The sequence below is a fragment of the Papio anubis genome, chromosome 4, assembly GCF_008728515.1.
Source record: "Papio anubis isolate 15944 chromosome 4, Panubis1.0, whole genome shotgun sequence".
NCBI lineage: Eukaryota > Metazoa > Chordata > Mammalia > Primates > Cercopithecidae > Papio > Papio anubis.
In genome coordinates, this window is record NC_044979.1 from 116,387,594 (window position 1) to 116,407,834 (window position 20,241).

The 20,241-nt window shown below is 36.9% G+C and overlaps 1 long non-coding RNA gene across 1 annotated transcript in view; it reads right to left on the bottom strand.

Annotated features, from left to right (window-relative positions):
• The window catches only part of LOC108584995, a 79,580-nt gene extending 59,570 nt beyond the window's left edge, over window positions 1-20,010 (bottom strand). The window contains exon 1 of the long non-coding RNA XR_002520939.2: window positions 16,654-20,010. This is a non-coding gene — a long non-coding RNA (uncharacterized LOC108584995). The remainder of the gene's footprint in view (window positions 1-16,653) is intronic.
• Between the last annotated feature and the right edge of the window lie 231 nt (window positions 20,011-20,241).

Below are 20,241 nucleotides of genomic sequence, written 5' to 3' on the forward strand. Positions count from 1 at the left end.
AAACTAATGAGAACAAAGATAAAGTATACCAGAATCTGTGGGATGAAGCTAAGGCCATGTTAAGAGGGAAATTCATCACACTAAATGCCCACATCAAAAAATTAGAAACATCTCAAATTAACAACCTCACATCACAATGGAAAGAATAAGAGAAGCAAGAGCAAGCCAACCCCAAAGCTAGCAGAAGACAATAAATCACTGAAATCAGAGCTGAATTGAAGGAAATCAATACACTAAAAACAATTCAAAAGATGAATGAATCCAAGAATTTGTTTTTCAAAAAATACTATGAGAGACCACAAACTAGACTAATAAAAAAAGAGAAGATCCAAATAAGCATAGTTAGAAATGACAAGGGGAACATTACCACTGATCCCACAGAAATAAAAATAACCATCACAAACTAGTATGAACACCTCTATGCACAGAAACTAAAACACCTAGAAGAAATGGATTAATTCCTGCACACAAACACCCTCCCAGGACTGAACCAGAAAAAAATTATTCCCTGAACAGAACAAGAATGAGCTCCAAAATTGAATCAGTAATAAATAGCCTACCAAACAAACAAACAAAAAAAGCCCAGGATGAGAGAGAATTACAGCTGAATTCTACTAGATACAAAGAATAGCATTCTGAATTCTGGCACCATTCTTATTGATACTCTTCCAAAAAATTGAGGAGGAGGGACTCCTCCTCAACTCATTCTATAAGGTTATCAAAACCTGGCAGACACTCACACACACACACAAAAATACTTCAGGCCAATATCCTTGATGAATACCAATGCAAAAACCATCAACAAAATACTTGCAAACTGAGTCCAGTAGCACATCAGAAAGCTTATTTACCATGAAGAAGTAGGCTTCAACCCCAGCATGCAAGGCTGGTTCAACATATGCAAATCAATAAACGTGATTCATCACATGAACAGAACTAAAGACATAAACCACATGATTATCTCAATAGATGCAGAAAAGATTTTAAATAAAATTCAACATCCTTCATGATAAAAACTCTCAATAAACTAGGTATTGAATGAACGTATCTCAAAATAATGAGAGCCATCCATGACTAACTCACAGCCAACATCATAGTGGACGGGCAAAGGCTGGAATTATTTCCCTTGAAAACTGGCACAAGACAAGGAGGTCCTCTCTCATCACTCCTATTCAATATAGTATTCAAAGTCCTGGCCACAGCAATAAGGAAGGAGAAAGAGAAGGACATCCAAATAGGGAAGGAGGAATTCAAACTATCCCTGTTCACTGATTACATAATTCTAAATCTAGAAAACCCCATAATCTCAGCGCAAAAGTTCATTCAGCTGATAAACAACTTTAGCAAAGTCTCAGAATACAAAATCAATGTACAAAACTCACTAGCATTCATGTATACCAACAACAGCCAAACTGAATGCCAAATCATGAATGCAATCTCATTAACAGTTGCCAAAAAAAGAATAAAATACCTAGGCATACAGCTAACCAGGGAGGTGAAAAATACCTACAAGAACTACAAACCACTGCTTAAAGAAATCAGAAATGATACAAGTAGAAAAACATCCCATGGTAATGGATAGGAAGAATCAATATCATTAAAATGGCTATAATGTCCAAAGCAATTTATAGATCCAATATTATTCCTATAAACTACTAATGACATTCTTCACAGAACTAGGAAAAACTATTTTAAAATTCATATGGAACCAAAAAGAGCACAAATAGTCAAGGCAATCCTAAGCTGGGGTGATTATGTTACCTGACTTCAAACTACACTACAGGGCAACAGTAACCTAAACAGCATGGTGCTGGTACAAAAACAGACACATAAACCAATGGAACAGAATAAAGAGCCCAGCAATAAGGCTGCACATCTACAACCATCTGATTTTTATGAAGCTGACAAAAACAAGTAATGGGGAAAAGACTCCCTGTTAAATAAATGGTGCTGGGATAACTGGCTAGCTATATGCAGAAGATCAAAACTGGACCCCTTCCTTATACCATATACAAAAATCAACTCAAGATAGATTAAAGACTTAAATGTAAAACCCAAAACTCTAAAAACCCCAGTTGCCTGGAAGACAACCTAGGCAATACCATCCTGTACATAGAAATGGGCAAAGATTTCATTACAGACACCAAAAACAAGTGCAACAAAAAGAAAAATTGACAAATGGAATCTAATTAAACTTCAGAGCTTCTGCACAGCAGACATCCTACAGAATGGGAGAAAATATTTGCTTCGCAAGCTATGCATCTGACAAAGTTTCAATATCCAGCATCTCTTAAACAAATTTACAAGAGAAAACAAAGAACTCCATTAAAAAGTGAGCAAAGGACATGAACAGACACTTTTCTGAAGAAGACATACATGCAGTCAACAAGCATATAAAAAAAGCTCAATATCATTGATTACTAGAGAAATACAAATCAAAAGCACAATCAGATACCATCTCACATCAGCCAGAATGGCTATTAATAAAAAGTCAAGGCTGGGCACAGTGGCTGATGCCTGTAATCCCAACACTTTGGGAGGCAGAGGCCGGTGGATCACCTGAGGTCAAGTGTTTCAGATCAGCCTGCCCAATATGCCAAAACCCTATCTCTACTAAAAATACAAAAATTAGGCCAGGCACATTGGCTCACGCCTGTAATCCCAGCACTTTGGGAGGCTGAGGCAAGTGGATCACCTGAGGTCAGGAGTTCGAGACCAGCCTGGCCAACATGCTAAAACCCTGTCTCTACTAAAAATGCAAAAATGAGGCAGACATAGTGACAGGAACTTGTAATCCCAGCTACTTGAGAGGCCGAGGCAGGAGAATCACTTGAACTCGGGAGGCAGAGGTTGCAGTGAGCCGAGATAGTGCCATTACACTCCAAACTGAGCAACAGAAGGAGACTTTGGCTCAAAAAATAAAAATAGCTGGGCATGATGGCATGTACCTGTAGTCCTAGCTACTCGGGAGTCTGAGACAGGAGAATCTCTTGAACCCGGGAGGCAGAGGTTGTAATGAGCCAAGATCACACCACTGTCACTCCAGTCTGACAGAGTGAGACTCCGTCTCAGAAAAAAATATTTTTAGATAAATCAAAATTTAAAAAGTAAAAGTCAAAAAACAACAGATGCTATGAGGTTGCAAAGAAAAGAGAATGCTTATACACTGTTGGTTGGAGTGAAATTAATTTAACCATTATGGAAAGCAGTATGGTAGTTCCTTAAAGAGCTAATAGCAAGATTACCATTCAACCCAGCAATCACATTACTGAGTATATACCCAAAGGAATGTAAATCATTCTACCATAAAGATACATGTACGCAAATGTTCATTGCAGTTTTATTCACAATAGCAATGACATGGAATCAACCTAAATGCCCATCAATGAGATTAGATTTTTAAAAATGTGGTATATGTACACCATGGAATACTATGCAGCCATAAAAAAGAATGAGATCATGTCTTTTGCAGGAACATGGATGGAGCTGGAGGCCATATATTTAGCAAACCAGTGCGGGACTAGAAAACCAAATACTGTATGTTCTTACTTATACGTGGGAGCTAAATGATGGGAACTCATGAACACAAAGAAGAGAACAACAGGCACTGGGACCAACTTGAGGGTGGAGGGTGGGAGGAGGGAGAAGAGTAGAGAAAGTAACTATTGGGTACTAGGCTTAGCACTTGGGTGATGAAATAATCTGTGCAATAAACCCCCAAGACACGAGTTTACCTTTATAACAAACCTGCACATTTGCTCCTAAACCTAAAACAAAAGTCTTTTAAAAAAGGATTATAGGCCCCATTTTAGGATGGAAGAGACTGAGGCACCAAATTCTCACAGATAGAGTAAGTTTTCCTAGTCATTATGCTCTATAAGTCTTCATTTAGTTCTTCTCCACTAATCACAAAAATTGAGTGGCTCTGTCTATTACATGTGTGATACTAAAGTTGTTGAAATGTGTGTCTAAATTATTTTCTAGAAAATTTGTATTAGTTTCCCTCTCGATGGGCAGGGTAGCAAATTGCTCATCTTCATTCCTGGCAAAATACTAGACACACACGCACGTGTGCACACGCACACACACACACACACGCACGAAGTCTGCCAAATAGGATATTAAAAAATATCCTCTTAATTTGCTTAACTTTCTCCTTCTTTGATTACTAGGGAGTTGATTTTTTTCCCCATTGGTCATTTCCCTTTCTCCTTAAATGATTTGTCAGTTCATAGACTTTGTTCAATTTCCTCTGATAACATTTTTAAATTAGTAATTTGGAAGAGCTCTTCACTGACAATTGTAAATACTTCTAGATCATATACATTTTAATTGTTTTTTAAAATTAGAATATCATTTCTTATTTAGTTATGATGATTATAGTCATTTGGGGGCAGATCTTTCCTACAATAAGATTTATGAATATATAAGCCTCTATATTTTCTTCAGAACATTTTTTGTTATTGAATGATTTTTAATTACATTTAATTACAAATTAGCTCAGACTGATTATTTAATTACATACTGATTTAGTTATAGATTAGTTCAGATTGGCTTCTTTAACTTGGTAATATGCATTCAAGTTTCTCTCATATTTTTCATGACTTAGTAGTTCATTTCATTTTAGCACTGAGTAATATTCCATTGTCTGGACGTGCCACAGTTTATTCTTTTACCTACTGAAAAGTGTCTTGTTTGTTCAAAGTTTCAGAATTACGAATAAAGCTGCTACAAACATCAGTGTGCCGGTTTTTGTATAGACATAAGTTTTCAACTCCTTTGGGTAAACACCAAGAGGTGTGATTGCTGGATCATACGGTAAGAGTATGCTTAGTTTTGTAAGAAACTGCCAAATTGCCTCCCAAAGTGGCTGTGCCATTTTTCATTCCCACCAGCAAGCAACAAGATTTGTTGCTCTACCTTCGCCAGCATTTGGTGTTGTCAGTGTTCTGGATTTGAGCGATTCTAATAGGAGAGTAGGGGTATTTCACCACTCTTTTACTTTATATATTTCCCTGATGACATATGACATTGAGCATCTTTCTATATGCTTATTACCTCCTGTGTATCTTTGCTAGTGAGAGGACTGTTAATGTTTTTGACCCTTTTTTTTCAGTCAAGTTGTTTGTTTTCTTATTGTTAAGTATTAAGTGTTCTTTATATATTTTGGATAACAGTCCTTTATCAGATATGTCTTTTGCAAATATTTCCTCCGGGTTTGTGGTTTGTGTTTTCACTCTCTTAACAGTATGTTTTGTGAGGTAAAAAAGTTCTTAATTTTGATGAAGTCTAGCTTATCAATTCTTTCTTTTATGGATTATACCTTTGTTGCTGTATCTAAAAAGTCATCACAAAACCCCAAATTGGCTGGATTTTATCCTATGTAATGTTCTAGGAGCTTTAGAGTTTTGTGTTTTACATTTAGGTCATTTGTTTATTTATTTAGAGACAGAGTCTCACTCTGTCGCCCAGGCTGGAGTGCAGTGAGTGGCATGATCTCGACTCACTGCAGCCTCTACCTCCCAGGTTCAAGCAATTCTCCTGCCTCAGCCTCCCAAGCAGCTGAGACCACAGGCATGCACCACCATGCCTGGCTAATTTTTGTATTTTTGGTAGAGACGGAGCTTCGCCATATTGGCCAGGCTGGTCTCAAACTCCTGACCTCAGGTGATCCATCCACCTCAGCCTCCCAAAGGGCTGGGATTAGAGGTGAGAGCCACCACACCCAGCCTATCATTTATTTTTAGTTAATTTTATTAAGAGTATAACGTCTGTGTCCAGATTTATATTTTTGCTTATGGCTGTCCAGTTGTTCCAGGATCACTTACTGAAAAAGCTGTTTTTTCTCCATTGTATTACCTTTGCTCCTCTGTCAAAAATCAGTTTCTGGGCTCATTATTTTGTTTCATTGATCTATTTGTCTATTCTTTTACTGATATCACACTACCTTCATATAATAGCATTATACTAATTCTTGAAATTGGATAGTGTCAGTCCTAAGATTTTGTTGTTCTTCAGTATTATGTTGGCTATTCTGGGTCTTTCGCCTCTCTATATAAACTTTAAAATTAGTTTGTTGATATCCATAAAATAAGTTGCTGGTATTTTAATTGATATTGCACTGAATACATAGATCAGTTTGAGAAGAACCTAATATCCTGACTGTATTGAGTCTTCTTATCAATGAACATGAAATATCTCTCAGCCAGGTGCAGTAGCTCAGTCCTATAATCCTGGAATTTTGAGAGGCTGATATGGGCAGATTGCCTGAGCCCAGGAGTTTGAGATCAGCCTGGGCAACATGGTGAAACTCTGTATCTACAAAAGATATATATATATATATATACAAAAGATATATACATATATATGTATATATCTACAAAAGATATCATTTATATCTATCTATCTTTTGTAGATATAGATCTTTTATAGATATATCTATAGAGATATACATCTATATAGAGATATATATAGAGAGATATAGATCATATATATATATATATATATATATATATATATATCTCCAGGCATGATGGTGTGTGCCCGTAGTCCCAGCTACTAAGGAGGCTGAGGTGGGAGGTTCACCTGAGCCCAGGAGCTCTGATTGTGCTACTGCCCTCCATCCTGAGTGACAGAGTGAGACCCTGTCTAAAAAACAAAACAAAAAAATTCTATTTAGTTCTTTTTTTATTTCTTTCACCAGAGTTTTGTACTCCTCCTCCTATTGAGCTTATACATATTTCATTAGGTTTATACCTAAGTACTTCCTTTTGTGTGCTAATGTAAATAGCATTGTGTTCTTAATTTAAAAGTCCACTTGTTAATTCCTGGTATATAGAAAAGCAATTGACTGTGGGTATTAATCTTGTATTCTGCAACTGTACTGTAATCATTTATTAGTTTCAAGGATTTTTTGTGTCAGTTCTTTTGGATTCTCTAGTCAATCCTGTCATCTGCAAACAAAAACAGTTTTATTTCCTCCTTCCCAAGCTGCATATGTTTTCTTTCTTTTTCTTGTCTTATTCCATTAGCCAGGCCTTCCAGTATGATATGAAAAATGGTATCTGTAAGTGATATCTGAAAAATGATTACTGAAAGGGGGCATCTTTGCCCTTTTTTTTTTTTTTTTTTTTTTTTTTTTTACTTTTTGAGAAAGGCTCCTCCTGTCACCCCGGCTAGAGTGTAGTGGTACCATCTTGGTTCACTCCAACCACCACCTCTTGGGCTCAAATGATCCTCCTGCCTCAGCCTCCTGAGTGGCTGAGACTACAGGTGTGCACCACCATATCCTGTTAATTTTTTAAATCTTTTGTAGAGACAGGGTTTCACCATGTTGTAATTGGCCTGCTTTGGCCTCCCAAAGTGCTGGCATTACAGGCATGAGCCACCATGCGCGGCCCTTGTCTTGTTCCTGATCTTAGTGGGAAAGCATCAAGTTTCTAATGTGTGATGGTTATGTGTGATGTTAGCTGAAAGATACTTACAGATATTATTTATCAGGTTGATGAAGTCCTACTCTATTCCTAGTTTGTGGAGAGTTTTTATTATGAAACAGTGTTACATTTTGTCAAATGCTTTTTATGCTCTACTGATATTAGGTGATTTTTCTTCATTAGTGTATTGATGTGATGTGTCACATTAATTGATTTTTGAGTGTTGAGTTAGCCTTGCACAACTGGAATATAATTCATTTTATACATTATTGGGTTTGATTTGCTAATATTTTATTGGAAATATTTGCATCTATGTTGATAACAGATATTGGTCTTTTATTTGTTTGTTGTTTTTCTTATAATGTCTTTGGTTTGAGTAATAGGGTAATGCTGGCCTCAATGAATGAGTTAGAAAGTATTCCTTCTGTTTCTATTTTCTGAAAGAGATTTTAGAAAATTGGTATAGTTGACGATTACCAAAACTTACTTTATGAAAGAGAAAATCAAAATTAATTTGAATCTTCAGTCACTATTTAATATAAATTAAAATTGTTGACAGTTAAATATCTATTTTAAAATATAATTCCATGTTTATTCATGTCTTTCCCATTTATTCTTGAGTAAATTTTACATTTCTGTTGAGTCAGATTTGATTGACTAGTATATAGTATTTATTCTGGTAATGATTCTCATCATATACATTTTTTTAATGTAGAGAACAAGAATGAAACAGCAAATGAACAGGATCCTTGCTTCGAAATTTCAAAATCCCCTGACTTCTATGGTTGATAGTATTGTGGAAGAAACATCCAAACCAAGTTATTTTGACTGATGCTCTTTCCCCGTTCTCCAGAAAAGAGATCTGGCCAAGAGCTTCAAAACATATAAAGAAGAATTGATAGAGCTAAAAATACAGAGAAAGCCAAAATTATTTTTGGGGACTTCACACCACCATTAGAAATTCCAATAACGAATAGACAGAAAATCAGCAATGTTCAAACACTTGCAATTAAATAGCACAGTTCTAAATAACCCATGGGTCAAAGAGGAAGTCTCAATAGAAATGAAAAATGCACTAATTCTATTGGCAATAGATATCTCATCTGAAACCAGGAAAATTAGAAGGAAATGGCTAAATACTTTTCAAGTTTTGGAAGGAATAAAAAAGTCTCTGAACCACATATTTAAAATCTGGCAAAACTATCCTTAAGGAATAAAATAGACAAATCTGCAATTATAGTTGTGGACTTCAATACATCCTTCTCAGTAACTGATGGAACTACTAAATATAACATTAACAAGCATACAGAAGATCTGGACAACACAATCCATCAAAGGGAACCAACTGACATACACAGAACGCATCAGCGTTTAACAACAGCAAAATACAATTTAAGTGCTCCTGGAACACTCACTAAAATAGCCCATATCCCAGGCCATGTAACAAACTTTAACAAATTTAAAAGAACTGAAACAATACATAGTACATTCTCTCATGACAATGAATTCAAACTATATATTAACAACACAAAGATAAAGGAAAACCTCTAAAAACCTATAAATGAAGCAGCACACTTCTAAATAACTTACAGATCAAAGAAGTCTCAAGGAAACTTTAAAACTAAATAGAAGTAAGTAAAAATGAAACTATACTATAGAAAAACAATCAATTGTACACACAGAAAATAGCAGTACTGAAAAGACAAAGTAATTTCATTAAATACTAACAATAGAAATAAGAAAAGAATCCAAGTAAGTAACCTAAGTTTCTGTCTTAGGAAACTAGAAAGAGAAGATCAAATAAACCCAACCTAGCAGAAGGGAGGAAATAATAAGGAAAAGAGCAAATATCAACAAAATTGAAAATTGGAAAAAATAGAGAAAATCAGTGAAAGAAAAAAGACAGTTACTAAAAAAATTGGTGAAATTAAAACATCTCTAGAAAGATTGAAGATAATAAAAAGAGAACAGACACAAATCACAAAAACAGAAGTGACGTAAGATCCTACATCAATGAAACAGCATGAGAATACTATGAGTATTTGTGCATTCATTAATGCTACAACTTTGAAAGAAATAGATCTATTATTTGAAAACTGCAGACAAACACCTGGAAAAGAGTTTGGCAGTTTTTTATAAAACTAGACATGCAACTATCACAAAATCCAGTGGCCTATTCCAGAGAAAAGAAAACTTACGTTCACACTGAAACCTCTACACAGATGTTCACAGTAGCTTTATTCAAAATAGACAAAAATGAGAGATAACCCAAATGTCCTTCAACAAGTGACTAGTTAAAGAAACTGTGGCCACTGTGGTGGTACATCCATTCCATAATATATTCCCACAACAAAGAGGACGCACAACAGCTTGGATGAAAATCAAGCAAATTTTGTATTATTGATATTGTATTGTAGTTATCCAAGATGACACCATTGATAGAAACCAGGTGAAAGGTACACAAGACCTCCTCGTACATTTTTAACAATTTATTCTGAATCTATAATCCTCTCAAATAATTTTTAAATAATATTATTTTTAAAAAGCAAGTTCTGCAGATGGTGATCACTGTGCCTCACATTCTCCATCTCTGCTCTTTAGGTATATTTAAGACAATAATGAGTAGCTTCTTACTGTTGTGCTAGGGATTGTAGAATAGACTCCCTGGATTTGAGCTTAATGTGAATCAAGACCTAAATAAATGTGCCCTTGGGATGCTGAACTGGTGTCAAACTTCACAGCTGAATGATGTCACAGCTCAGCTCAAAACCCTTCAGGGGCTTCCTATGATTTTCTTCGTGAAAGCCATTATTGTAAACTGATGTATAATAACTAACATGATCTGATCTCCTGCCACTTCTCAGAATCTCTTACATTTATCAACATCCAAATATATACTCGAATTATTTTTCAAATATAAGGACATAATTTAACCATTCTAAAAGGTAAAGACATTTGTAAGGGGAAAGTAGTACCGGCCATAGATTTCCTTATAGATACATTCAACTTTGGAAGGCAGAGAAACAATACTTACAGAAGTACTTGATAAATGGAGTTGAGTATTTTGACTGATTTTTACATATGAGAGAATTCAGGGACTCCAGCACTCCCGAGCCCTTCTCGAAGAAAATGGAAGATTGTAAACTGTAGCCATCCAAGTAACAAAGGCAGAAACCACAACAAAATAATTGAACAAGAGCATTCAGTTCTTATCCATGAGATCAGGGCTAAAATAAACATAAGAATTACGGCTGAAGAACGGAAAGGTAGTATCATAGGAAATGAATATGTAGAAATACCATGTTTAATAAAAATTGAGGATGGTAAATGAAAGAAAAGAGGTAGTAAAACGGATTCTTTTTCGTGATAGTCTCAATATATCAGTTAAAACAAGTTGGTCGAGCCACATTGATATACACAGATTTCAAGGTATAAAGTTAAAACTCAAGTTTGGGTGATATAAGAGAGAGAATGAGAGAAAATATCCTTATTCTGTCATTGCTAATACTGGTGAGTCAATATAGACTCACTAGTATAATACATGTATGAAGAACTAGGTGGTCAGTTAATCATTAGAAAAAAAAACCTCAGACCTTCCAAATCATCATTGAAAAAACTCAGACTTTCCAAATCACATTAAACTAAAACATTAATAATGACCTTAGAGTAAAATAATGTTGAGGAAAAGAAAAGGGAAGAGGAGGAAAATATGTCTTGAGTAGTAAGAATAAGCCTGTCATATTAATAAAGGCACTAAACTGATATGGACCACACTCATAGGTGAAGATCATGATAGGATCATAAAGAAAAATCCAACCTCCTATTCAGGAAACATGAAAAAACAGCTAAAACCAAGTAATTACAAAATGAAGTGCAAAGGCTACTGTGAATGGGGAACTGCTCATGCCCACAATAAAGTTGAATTCAGCATAAGGTTATTAAATGAAATAAAGGTACTGATATTTATTGCATATATTAAATACGATTTTTTTAAGTTTTCAGAAAGAATGGGAGTTTACCGACCACATAATTTCTATGACTCATCCACATCTGTGACTCTAAGTCTATCCAAGCCATAAGATACTGTCCTGCTTCAACCATCAGCATCACTTGGGGGCCATATGAATTCCACATCCCCATTCTATATTCATAAGGAACCAGAGCTGGAGCCAAGCGGGGAACTTCCACACAGGGACAAGCTCAGCAGGTGGTTCTTATGCATCAGATCACTCAGGCGTGGACAGACCGGTACTAGAAAGGCATATACATATTCAAAAGAAACTTCAATTGCAGCTAAATAAACCTATTCTCACTGTCTCATAACTTCAAAGTGAGTAATTTTGAAGTAGAGCTAGAAGAAACTTGGCATGTCATTCTCATCTTGAATAAATGGGACAATTCACATCATACGATGAGTTTAATATGATTTTAAGACAAGAATATGTGGCTTTTTTCTGGTTTGCTTATTAAAAGTACAAGACAGGACAGTATATTTTGTCCTCTCAAAAAAGAAAGAAAGATTTGTGATTTATTGATATGCTTAAGTAGATTTGAATTGAATTCCCAAGGTTCGGGAAACTATAGTTGCAGCTTTCCAAGAAAAGCAGTATAAAAATATTCTGTTACTGACATTTCTACAAAGAATATTATGAAATTTCATGTCAAGGACACAGATGCTGTTCAGTTACTGTAAGTTACTATTTGCAAATCTAGTTTTTGTCCCCATTTGCTGAAACGTTCTGTGACTAGGGAACTTCCATTTAGGGACTTGGCTTTGGGGCCTTTGCACCCGGACTCACATGTCTCTTCAACTTCTTGGAGTCTTGCTTTTGTCATCTCTTACAAAGCCCAAATAACAGGGTTTTAGGATCAGAGATAGCATATATAAAAGGTCTAGAGAGTGCCTATTACATGGATGGCGTTTGTTGAGCTGTGCAGTGAAGACATTTTCCACAGACTTTTTTCAGATGAGCCTTGAGCCAAGCAAACTGTCACCCTTCTATGTTCCAAGCCAGAGAACATTTTGTCAGCATCTCCCGTGTGTTAATATTTGAGCAGAACTCCTGGGTCCACCACTATAAGGAAAACATCATGCCCCATAAAAGAACTTACAGTCACTAGTTTCCTCACAAATGTGATACCTAAGAATGGAAATCTGCTTATCTTTTACCAAGCTATTGGCTCTTAGGAGGCCAAGTCATGAGACTGCAAAGCTGCTCTTCACTGCTGTCTGACATAGAATGAATTTGGGTTATGGAAAAGAAAGGGAACAGGAAGTTTGCCCTTTTTTTTGTTTTCTAACAGAGTGAAATCAAAGGAGTAATTAACCATGAGATTAGCATGGCAATGTTTAGCTTTATAACCACACATTTTGGTAAAATTAACACCAAAAAGTCAACAGCAAAATATTAATGCCATGTCACACTGCTACAGAAAGTGCTAACAGTGCACAATGGACTGGAAAGTTGGGATGCAAATTCTTGGAAAATTAGTAGGTATCTTTTATAAATTATTATATCAATCCACTACTTTAATAGTTTGAAAGGACTCCAGAGAATATGTAGCTCAGTGTTCACATCTCATCAGTGGAGAATCACAGACTAATAAGTTATTCTTCACTGTTTAGGGTCACACTATTAGTATATGAGCCAGAGCTGGCTCAGGACACCTTACACCTCCCCCAGGGTCTCCTCTCTCCTGTTTAGACCGCTCTGCCTCCCTCAGCAAGATGTAAGTTCCAAAAGGGTTCATCTGGTGCAGAAACAAACAAAATGAATGACACTTTCTTTTAAAATATACTAGCATTATTCTGCCATCTTGGATGACCACACTTTAGTGATTTTTCTCTACAATTTAGAAAGAGATAATGGCATTTCGGCATATAGTTCTAAACATTCAATGATTGCTACCCACAAAGTCTCTGGCTCTATCTAGCAGTCATTAGATATTCCAAAACTGCCTCGAATTGGAGCCCTGTGGTTTTAATAGCAGCTTTATTGACATATGTTCTTTATTTAGAAAAAAAAAAAAACTTAATTGATAGAAGAAAGGAAGGCTTAGCTGCTGTAACAGGAAGCTAAGATACTATGTATGTGAAAGCCAAAGGAGAACTTTTTTGGATACAGACTGAGAGAAATCATGTGAACCAATTGAGGATTCCATCTGGCTGCATCCAGAGAGAAAGTTTAAGAATATTTGAAAGCAGGTAAAGAGGAGAAAGAGGGGAGAGCTCTCTGTTGGCAGAGGGTGAGCATGTACACACCCCAGATACAGAGGGACGTTGTCAGAATGGTTTCCTCTACAGAGAGGGAGGCTACAGAACGTAGCAACTGTGGCATCTGACCTCAAGGTTAAGACAATTACGTTCATCTTACTGTATTTTTTAGTAACATCTGTGCTATCTCCACATTTGTTATACTCAACAATTTTGAGTTGATCATAGCTTGGGGAATGAGGAGAGACCTCGATCACACTCTTACTCATAGGCACCTAGAGATGGCTGGAGCAGCCAGCAGGAGCAGTGTTCATCACACGCAAATCAGCCCTGGATTATGGAGGGAGAAGACTCGGGATCGCCAAGATAATGTGGACATCTTAGCTGGGTGATAACCCTGAGAAATCACGAGAGACACTCAGGTTGTTTCACAGATAAATGTTGGCAGGACTCAGTGATTTCTTCCAGCCACTGGCGAAGAGGTGAACCCCGGAGATGCAACCATTCAGAACAGCTCATTTCTCTATGCGTTTTCATATTAACATGACATTTTCCATTGGGTGGCTTTGTCAGTATGAATTTCAGTATCAATACCTTTCAATCATATATACATTTTATCATGAAAGCACAAGCCTAGCTTGAGTTTTAAAGGTAGGCACAAACTATGCAATTCTTACAGGAAGAAATAAACTAAAACAAACAAAAACAGGCAAGTAATGTTCATGGCTCAGTGTGTTTCATTTCAGGATGAAGAGATAGACAGAAACTCAGTTTGGTTTGACTGAAACTAGAGTACCTTAAAATGAAAAGGGCAGTAGTGCAAATAGCAAGGTAGTTCAACAGCCTTTGCAAGTCTCCAAAAATCATATAATTTATATAGCTTTTTACATTGCTTTTTATCTAAAGATGTTGTACAATATATCTATAAATTTCCTAACTCAACATATCAAAGATGTTTTAAAATGGCATTTTGACGATTTTTTGATGTCATGTGAGTGTACAGAGGTACTTTGTTTTCAGATATTTATATGAAACAGAGGGTGACTCCCTAGTTTCATGGAGGTTCAGTAGTGAGATGGGAAAGATATGGACCACATGCTGTATAATTATTAACAGAGCCCTGGCTTAATTACTTCAAGACCCTTAATCTTCCTGGAATTATACTTCTCATTTGTAAAGTAAGAAAATGAGGCTATGCTATCTTTAAAGTTTTGTTTGGCTTTTTCAAGACATAATAGGGACAAGAATAAGGAATGGTCCTTTACGTCAACTCTGGGAACTCAAGGTTATGCTGTAACAAAGTAGGAAAATATAAAACTGTATTGACTCTGTGCAAGAAGGTTTAATTACTTAACCACTAAGGAGGTCGTTTTAAGGTGACATTCCTGTAACTTAGCAGGAATTCCCTGGAAATGGACCCAGAGCCGTGAGAAGCAATCCAACGTATTTTGTAGTATTTGGATAAATGTCAAAAAGCTGAAGGCCTGACATTTTAATTTTTGTTTTATTTTGTTTTTATTTTGTCCATACAATGATTATGAACTTAAAGGAGTATAACCTGACAGAAACAAAACAAAACAAAACAAAAACTCTGAACAGGTATATTGTTGTTTTTTTCATAGCTTATCAGATACCAAAGAGCAATGATAGTGCTGTGTAGATCCAGAGAGAAAACCCAGAACCCAGTGGAAGGCTGCGTAGGTTTTTAATAGGAAGGCAAGATGCGTAAGAAGTCCCCCACAGCTAGAGGCACTGGCCTTGGAAGTAATGAGTTTGTGCTCGAGACAAAGGCTTGAGAACCAGGCACTGGGATTTCCCAAACACTGATGATGCCAGCACTTTGCATTGATGTTCGTGAGAGATTTCGGTGTGTAGTTTTGTTTTAATAATGTCACTATCTTGTGTTGCTAAAAAGACAATGTTGATCTTATAGAATAGTTAAAAAGTGTTTATGTCTACATTTTAGAATAAATTGTGTAGAACTCATGTTATTTTTAATTAAATATTTGTAAGATTCACCAATGAAACCATCTGGGACTGGTATTTTTTAAAAATATGTAGAAATTATTGATTTAATTTTAATAGATACAAACACATTCAGTTAACCTATTTCTCCTGAGGTGAGTTTTGCTATTTTGTGTGCCTAAGTATACCTGAAGTATCATAGTCGGCTTCATGCTATTTCTTTATTATTGTTTTAATGTCTTCAGAGTATTTGGTAATAACCCCTCTTTCATTCCTGCTATCAGTAATTATCTTTTTTAAAAATTTGTCAGTCTTGCTAGAGGTTTATCAGTTTTATTAATCTTATTATAGAACCAGCTCTGTTTCATTGATTTTTCTTTGTTGTTTTACTGTTTTAATTTATATTAATTTCTACTCTTATCTTTATTATTTCCTTCTCGTTGCTTACCTTGTATTTTGTTCTTCTTTCTCAAGGTAGATATTTAGGCCATTGATTTAAGATTTTTCTCATTTCTAATGTAAGCATCTACTGGTATACACTTTTCTGTCAGTACTGCTTTAGTTCCATCCCACAATTTTGGTCTGTTGCAGATTTATTTTTATTCAGCCTCATGCATTAAAAAAAAATTCTGATATTTCTTTCCTGGGTATCAGATGGTGTTATAACTTTTGCTTAAATAATTAAATACAATTAATAAAATTTATAATAAAAGGGATAATTGTATTTACAGTCATAGGTCAATGATAAAGACACATTCTAAGAAATGCATTATTAGGCAATTTCATTGTTGCATGAACATCACAGAGTGTACTTGCACAAACCTAGATGGTACAGCCTACTATACACCTGGGCTGTATGGTAGAGCTGATTGCTCCTAGGTTACAGACCTGTAAAGCATGTTACTGTTCTGAATTCTGTAGGCAATTATAACACAATGGCAAGTATTTATGTATCTAAACATATCTAAACATTGACAAGGTACAGAAAAAAATACAGTATAAATGATAAAAAGAAATGGTACATTTGTATAGGGCACTTACCATGGATGGCACCTGTAGGGTGGAAGTTACTCTGGGTGAGTTAGTCAGTGAGCGGTGAGTAAATGTGAAAATCTAGGACATTAGTGCACACTACTGTAGACTCTGCAAACACTGTACACTTAAGCTGCACTGCATTTCATGAAAAATAATTTTGCTACAGTGTCACAACAGCTATAACGTCACTAAGCAACAGGAATTTTTCAGCTCCATTGTGATCTTATTGGACCACCATCACATAAGCAGTTTGTCATTGACAGAAATGTCTTTATACAGCATGTGACTGTACCTATATTTTGCTCTTTCCATTGTTCCATGTTCCTTCCCGCTGCTTCAAGTTCCCCTCTTTCATCAATTTTTTTCTGTTGGAAGAACATCTTTTAGGCAATCTTTAAGAATAAACCTGCTAAAGACAGATTCCTTTATTTTCTCTACATCTGAGATGTTTTTATTTCTCTTTCTTTCCTGAAAAATACTTTTATTGGGTATATAAACACAGTTAACAGTTCTTTTCTTTCAGTCTTTAAAGGGCATTGTGCCATGTCCTTCTCTTTTCCTTGGTTCTAATGAGAAATCTGATGTCATTTTAATTGGCGTTCCCTTGTAGGTAACATGTCGATCCTCTCTGGCTTCTTTTAAATTTTTTTATTTGTTTTAGAACTTCAATTATGATATGTCTTAGTATCCAGAAATGGGGGTTTGTTCAGTGTCTTGAATTTTTAAGTGTGTATCTTTTGCAAAATTTTTCAAGTCTTCAGCCATTAATTATTCCACTGTATCATTTTTTTTCTATCTGTTGTTCAGATTGGGTGAATTCTAATTTTCTGTACTCAATTTCACATGTTTTATCTTTTTCATTTGCACTCTACTATTGAATACATCCAGCAATTTTTTCTGTTATTGTATTTGTCAGTTTTATAATTTGATCCTGTTCTTTTTTTATGACTCTATTTCCTTGCTGAAATTCTCTCTAATACATTTGCCTCTAATGGACTGTCATAGAATGTTTGATAGCTGTTTTAAAACCCTTGTCAGGTAGTTCCCACACCTGATTCTGTTGATTTTGGCATGTCTCAAACCCATAATCTCAGCATCTTTACTGAGGGTTGTTTAGAATATGTTTTACTGCTAAAAATAGTACCTAACCTCAGTAAACAGGGGACAATTGCATGCTTAGCTGAGAGATAGTATAAAACTACAGGTTATATGTTAAAAAAGTATCTTCTTAAAATTGAACATGGTTTTAAAAAGTCAAAACCTGATGGATAAAATGAATAATCTACAGGAAAAATCTGCGCCTCTACAAGGAATATAAAGAAATACTTTACGATTATTCTCTTGAGTAAAAGAAAAGAATGGGCTACAGTCAGAGGTTGACAGAGAGTATAATCTTAAATGAAGAGTGGTGGTAAATTTCCTAGTGAGTCACCAGATACAGAAGAATAATTGCTGCATATTTGAGGCAGAGGATCAAATAGTAAATAAAATCCATGTAGGATTTAACAGCTCTCAAGGAATGGTATGGAACAGGCTGACACTCACATCTATTTCTAAAGGAAAATGGAAAGAAAATTCACAAGAAATTGGAAAATGGGGGTAGAGCTCACAGCTTTTTTGTTGTACCTTTTCAGTGGGAAGCATGGTCTGGCAAGCAAGATATAAAACATCATGTATAACTGGTCATCAGCAGCTTTGGGAAACATAATCTACAAACAGAAAAGAGAATCCACCTTGTGACCAGAGAGAACAACAGAATAGAAGGAGGCATGATGTGTCCAGTGGTGTCTAAGGCAGCAGAGCCCTGATCCTATAGCACCTCTGGCTGCCAGAGTGTGGTACAAGCTGACTCTGGATTGGACCTTGCACGTGCTGCTATACCAGGCCACCTGTGCAATTCCCTTTAGTTTCCTCCCACCTGAATTTCCTCAGTAGCAACATTAATAATTTTACCTTGAAAGTTAGTCCAAAATAGCATGTGTCCAGTTGGTCCTAAATGAAGAATAAGCATTTTGAGGGATGTTGTCTTTATTCCAGCACATTTTCCCTCCTGCCCATGTGTTCTGAAGCCTGCCCATCCAGGGACGATGCTGCATGCAGACTCCTTCCCCATCCAATTTTCCAGCGGGGCCTGGCTCTGACCTTCAGACAGACGTGTCCAAACACCTGCCGACTGCCCTCTGGGTGGCCACCAGATACCTACAGCTCCACAATGAAAAGTTCCAAAACGGAAACATTATCTCCCCCAAAACCACCACCTCTGTTCTGTGCTTTCTTAGATTCTGTATGTGTATTTGCCATCCGTTCATCACAAGGCCCAACTCTCAGCCAAAGTGTCCACCTCTCTCCTTTAAGTCCACTGCCTAGTATTCACTTCTCATGTGCAGATCTGCTGGTTCAAGGCTGAGTCCCCACCTTCTTCCCTAACTCACAACAAGCCAATATTGCCCCTACCCTAAATCATCCCAGGGCCAGGTACCAGGTGACCAGAGACCACCCTATGCTGTGTACCCATCCCTGCCTTTACTTCCCCACAGAAGCCTCAATACAGGCTCTGGCTAGGCCCTTCCTCATTCTATCTTCTGTCTCCTGACCTCCCTGAGCTTCCCGCATGGCCCTGCATAGTGTGGTGTGCCCCTCCTCCTGGGAAACAGAAACAATAAATTTTCTTTCAGTGGCACTGACCTCTATGTGTAGTCACTCGGTCACTTCCAGAAACTAAACTCTGTTGACTACAAAGGAGATGCCCTCCTTTTGCCATCACAGAATGAGATTGAGGATAAGGCATATCAGAATTCGGGGATGTAGTCTCAGCCTTAACTCTCATTACTTTGTGGTGGTGTTTAAGGATGTCTGCCAACTCAGCTTATCAAGAAAGCAGTGATATGTGAGGAGACACACTAGACAAGGTGCAAAATATATAGTAAGTGTCGCTTCCCCAAGGAGATGTGTCAGAGCACACGAGCCTCCCTCTACCGCATGCTGCACCCTCCTTCCTCCCTCTGGACACCAGTGAGGGTAAAAATCACCTGGCCTGCAAAGTTCTTTGACAACTGGCCCTTGTCAAGTATGTGCTGTGAACTACACACGGAGGCGAGTGGAATCGATGTGTGTGTGCTTGTGGTGGTGCATACACTTCCTGTGACTCTCTGGAGGGTCAGTGCTTACAGATGTGCTAAATATGATGGAGCTCATCCCTGCAGGGCCAGGTCAGGGTCTGTGCTATCTCTGCTGTTTTCACAACTCCATCCTGGCTCCCCAGGAAAACCACAATAAAAGTCAGTCTTGGTTGGGTGCAGTGACTCACGCCTGTAATCCCAGCACTTTGGGAGGCCAAGGTGGGCAGATCACTTGAGGTCAGGAGTTCGAGACCAGCCTGCCAACATGGTGAAACCCCACCTCTACTAAAAATACAAAAATTAGCCAGGTGTGGTGGCAGGTACCTGTAAAACCAGCTACTCAGGATGCTGAGGTAGGAGAATCACTTGAACGTGGGAGGCATAGGTTGCAGTGAGCAGAGATAGTACCACTGCCCTCCAGCCTGAGTGACAAGAGTGAGATTCCAATACACACACACACACACACACACACACA